Source organism: Tasmannia lanceolata, unplaced genomic scaffold, assembly GCF_043159265.1.
Source record: "Tasmannia lanceolata isolate RefF3 unplaced genomic scaffold, GAP_Taslan_0.1 ptg000018l, whole genome shotgun sequence".
NCBI classification, from domain to species: domain Eukaryota; kingdom Viridiplantae; phylum Streptophyta; class Magnoliopsida; order Canellales; family Winteraceae; genus Tasmannia; species Tasmannia lanceolata.
In genome coordinates, this window is record NW_027518695.1 from 13,771,042 (window position 1) to 13,776,461 (window position 5,420).

At 41.2% G+C, this 5,420-nt stretch overlaps 1 pseudogene; it reads left to right on the forward strand.

The window, feature by feature from the left end:
* The first annotated feature begins 2,768 nt into the window (after positions 1–2,768).
* Positions 2,769–4,769, forward strand: LOC143850071 (ABC transporter G family member 6 pseudogene; annotated as a pseudogene).
* Positions 4,770–5,420: the final 651 nt, after the last annotated feature.

Consider the following 5,420-nt stretch of genomic DNA (forward strand, 5'->3'; position numbering starts at 1 on the left):
TTGGGCTTTTTCTAGTCCTATTGGTGTGTGTGATTCTTCTGAGGTGGAAGTCAAAGCGGCCTATTTTGGGATCAAGAAGTTGAGTAGGGAAGTCTTGGACCATATTATTCTTGAAGGGGATTCATTGAATGTCATTCGGTGGTTGAAGGGTGGTGTAGCTCCTCCTCGGATTTTTTTGGGGTTATTTGATGAAATTGAGGATTTTGTTGCGGGTTCCGCTATTGTCTTTAATCACGTTTGGAGGTCGGCAAACGAAAAGGCGGATGTGTTAGCCAAGCAGGGAGTTTGGAGGGAGAGTATTCTCTGGTTCGATCATCTCCCTCTGTAATATAATTTTGTTATTTTTGTTGTATCTTTTCTTCTTCTTCCCTGTTTCTTCTTTCTTGTTTTTTTTCTCTGGGTTGCCCCTTCTCGGGTGCTCCCTTGTCATTTAATACAAATAAATACAAATCGCTATTTCAAAAAAAAAAAAAAAAAGAGGCAGAAGAGTTTGCGATGGAATATATATAGTGGTTTTTGGGGCGTACAAACAAGTAAAGGTGGTACGCTAGAAGTATCACCCTTGATATTTGATCCAACACCAGCTTCTATAAAAGAAAGCTTCTGTTGGATCCCATATCAAGGATGGGATGATGAGTATGTGTTTGTACGCTATTTCATAATATCTTTTCTCGTTTTGAGGATGAAATAAATGACTGTGCGGCCTTGACGTATCGTGTGGTCCAAGAAAAATTGAATGGGGTTATGATTAATTTAGTGGGAGATTTTCATAAATTGAAGGTCCCTCTCTAAGTAAAAATTTAATAGGGTTGGCTCAAGTTATCTTTTATCATCCCTTAACAAGTAAGGAATTTTAGAAATATTTTTCCTTTCCAAACTTTTCCAAAAAAATTCGTGCATTCCAAAAGTTAGAAATTTTTCCCTATTTTAAGGAAATCCTCAAAGCGAATTTACATTTGTTTTCCACGGAATATAACTTATTCTTTTCATAGTTTTGTTCCGAAACAACGCCTGATGGCCAATTCCCTTCCTTGTAAACCTCACTTCTCTCACGTGCGCACCCACAAACCACGTTCAAGAAAGGGAAGGCAACCAAAGTGTAGGTCTCATTTCTTGAATAGTATACATCCTCACCTCTTCTTCATTCCTTGTTATTACCAACTCTCTCTCTGTCATTTCTTGAATCACCCATCAGAACAATGACCCTGTTCATGTCCACATATGCCAAGAAAAAATTCAGGTGATTCAAAAGCTAAGATCATCCAATCATAATGGACCAATGCCAAAAGGTTGGACTTGTGGATACCTACCGGGCTACCCGATCAATGAACCTGATCATATCCACATGGCACACATAGGCCAAGGAATAATTCTAGTGATGATTAGGATTTATTATAGAGAGCTTAGTTGGATCAGATATTAATGTTGTGGCCCATCACCTCCAATCTCTAGCGGAGCTGCATCTATGGAAATATGGAGAGTAGGGGAGCATCCTACGGAAATACGTTGTGGCCCATCACCAGCTTGTCTATTCATTGCATGGACTTTCTTGGGTTTGTAATATTTGGATTGGAGGAATTTTCGTGAAAAGTTTGGGAAGGAAAAACATTATCAAAATTTCCTACTTTTTTCACACCGCACACACAAAAATAAGATTACATCCGTCAAAATTTATGATAACATCCCTCAAAATTTATCATTTTCCTCAAAATCATAGTAAGAAACGTTATTCTTGCCATCCAAGAAGATACAGGAGAAGTACTTGGTGGGAGAGACCGAGAGAGGGAAAGAGTTTAAACTGAAAAGATCTCGTGCCACGTGTTGCGTTCCGGATGGTATGATTGTTTGAAGGAAGGAAAACGTGGAGAGCTCTCTCTCTCTCTCTCTCTCTCTCTCTCCCTCCAGTGTAACGGTGGCCCTTAACGGCGTTATTTTTGACTGAGGAACAAAGTAGTATATTTTCTTCGTCCCTCTCTGAGTCTTCTCTAGGGTGCATTTGTAAAACAAGTTTGGAATTGGAAGCACACTTTTGAAAATGGCTGTCAATTCTCATGAAGGAGAAGACACTTTTGGAAATAAAGCAAAGAAGGAAATGCCTTTTGCAATGGACCCTAGCAAATCCCATAAAGCAAAGGACATTGTTGGAAATGGGTGATGGTTCTCATAAAGGACAAAACATTTTTGGAAACAAAGCAAATGGGTGAAACAGAAGTTTGTTTTGTAATATGGAATCCTTCTCTAAGAAGGGTGATCCTTGAGTTTCTTTACAAAGTAGTATATTTTCTTCGTCCCTCTCTCTGGGGTGCATTTCTAAAACAAGTTGTAGAAGAGAGTTTCTGTAAAGGAGAATATGTCTATGGAGATACAAAATCTCTACCAGAAACCCTCCCACCAGGTTCTCGAACACAAAATTTAACAAAGAAAACAAATAGAAAGAGATGAGGGAATGGTTGATTCGAGGCAACCAGGCGTCCTAGTGGTTCAAATCGAGAGAAACCATGACTCTCCTAAATAAAGTTTCCCTTGTTTGCTGTAATTTTCTTTTCTTTTCTTCTTCATTTCATTGAATTAAAGAACTTAAATACAAGCACAAAGGTGTCCCACATCACTAACCCATTTGCCCACTTCCATAACCCACCACCCACAAACTTTACCCACTAACATGACACATAATGAAACTAACACCACAACCTTACATAAGTAACTACCTAATAACTTCTTTACAACTACAACACATACACTGCAAAGAGGTACATATCATCAGCGATATGAGTCTCGCCCAGAGATCTCCTCTCTCTTTCATCATCTACTTCAAGAATCTAACGTACAGTGTCATCACTCGCCGGAAAATAACCTTCCCCGGAATCTTCACCGGAAAAAAGACATCAACCATAACTCTGTTAAATGACATTTCCGGTGAGGCGAGGGACGGTGAGATCCTAGCCGTTCTTGGCACAAGTGGATCAGGTAAATCAACGCTGATCGACGCTCTAGCTAATAAGATCGCCAAAGGGCCGGAGCTTAAAAGGCTCAATTACCCTAAAAGGAGAAACAATATAATCCTGTCTTCTAAAACTCATCTCAGCCTACGTTATGCAAGATGATCTTCTCTTCCCAATGCTCACAGTCGAAGAAACCCTAATGTTCTCAGCTGAGTTCAGACTCCCTCGCTCGCTCTCCAAACCCAAGAAGAAAGCCTGAGTCCAAGCTCTTATCGATCAACTCGGCCTCCGCTCTGCCGCGAAAACAATCATCGGAGATGGAAGGCCACAGGGGAGTCTCTGGCGGAGAACGCCGGAGAGTCCGGAGAGTCTCGATCGGGATCGACATCGTTCACAACCCCATACTTCTATTCCTTGACGAACCCACCTCTGGTTTGTACTCTACAAGCGTGTTCATGGTTGTGAAGGTGTTACAGAGAATCGCTCACAGTGGCAGTATCGTAATTATGTCTGTTCATCAGCCCAGTCACAGAATTCTCAGCCTTTTAGACCGTTTCATCTTTCTATCTCATGCACAGATGGTTTACAGTGGCTCGACGTTGAATCTTACCATTTTCTTCCAAGAATTCGGTAACCCAATTCCAGAAAATGGGAATCGGACCCAGTTCGCACTCGATTTGATCCGAGAATTAGAAGAATCAGAGAACGGAACAAAAAAGCTAGTAGAATTCAACAAATCCTGGCAGGGTCCGGGAAAATCACAATCGGATCTACATGGGCTTTCGCTCAAAGAAGCGATTAGCATTAGCATTCCTAGAGGAAAGCTGGTCTCGGGCGATTCCACGTTCGCAAATCCATTCTGGGTCGAGATTTCCGTGCTAGCGAAACGATCCCCTCAAGAACAAGAGTCGGATGCCCGAGTTATTCGGGGTCCGACTCGGTGCAGTCCTCGTAACGGGTTTTATCCTAGCCACGATTTTTTGGCAACTTGATGACTCACCCAAAGAAGTCCAAGAACGGTTAGGGTTTTTCGCCTTTGCCATGTCAACAACTTTCTACACGTGTGCCAATGCCCTTCCCGTCTTTCTTCACGAGCGCTACATCTTTATGAGAGAGACTGCTTACAACACATACCATAGATCTTCCTACGTGTTATCCAATTCAATAGTGGCCGTCCCTTCTCTGATCATCCTCTCCCTCGTGTTTGCCCTTACAACCTTCTGGTCTGTCGGTCTTTCCGGGGGTTTCTTCTTCTACCTTTTTACTATTTTGGCCTCATTTTGGGCGGGAAGCTCGTTTGTTACGTTTCTATCCGGAGTAGTTTCTGAGGTGATAATGGGTTACATACTGGTGGTTGCAATTTTGGCTCATTATCTTCTATTCAGTGGATTTTTCATTCTCAGAGATTGAATTCCGCCTTATTGGATTTGGTTCCATTACATTTCGTTGGTGAAGTATCCTTAAGAGGGGGTTTTGCAGAACGAATTCAAAAATGGCGAGAAGTGTTTTGTGAAGGGGATTCAGATCTTTGATAATACGCCGATCGGAGAGTTGACGCCGGCGATGAAGGCCACGGTGCTGAGGGCGTTGAGTGATTCGCTCGGCGTTGATATCAACAGTAGGACGTGTATCGTGATGGGTTTGGATATATTGAAGACACATGGGGTTAGTGATCTGAGCAAGTGGAATTGCCTTTGGATTACTATTGCGTGGGGGTTCTTTTTTAGGATTTTGTTCTACTTTTCTTTGTTAATTGGTAGTAAGAACAAGAGGAGATAGAAGAAGATAGAAGAAGAAGGTGGAGGGAAGGAGGAATTCTGATTTTTTTCTTTAATTTTGTTGGGCAGCAAGAACAAGTGGAGATAGAAGAAGAACCGTGTGGAAGGAAGGATACTCAGTTCATATGTCCTTAATGGTTTTGAATTCATCTTACATATATTTACTACTTTGTACCTTAGCGTACACATTTTATGAGTTAACTAATGCAAATAACTCGTATAGGGATATATGATAAATCTTCTTATGGCTTAGTTTTTTATTTATAAAGGAAAATAATAATATTCTGGAAGGCTGGGGATTCGATGCCGGGACGGGAAATGACCGGAGAGTTTATTTAGCAAGAAACTTATGCGGCTAAGTGGGGTCCACATTACACATTGGATTAGGAGAGCCCATATGCGCAACTAATTCAACACATACTATTTCGAGTCATGCACCGATGCACCTCATATGTCCGCATGTATTATTGAAGGATAGGTTTTATTTGCACCAAAAAAAACAGCCCTCTAATTCGACAATTTGCAAAGGGAAATGATAATTGCGCCCCTTTTCATCACATGGCCATGGGACAACCATGTTTAATTTAAATAGACATCCTATCTATTTGAGACTTGCAAATCTCAAGGGCAGTTTGGTTTGCCAGTAGCAGAGTTGGATTATTATGGATATTTGTTCCTTTATCTACTGGTTTTTTATTAT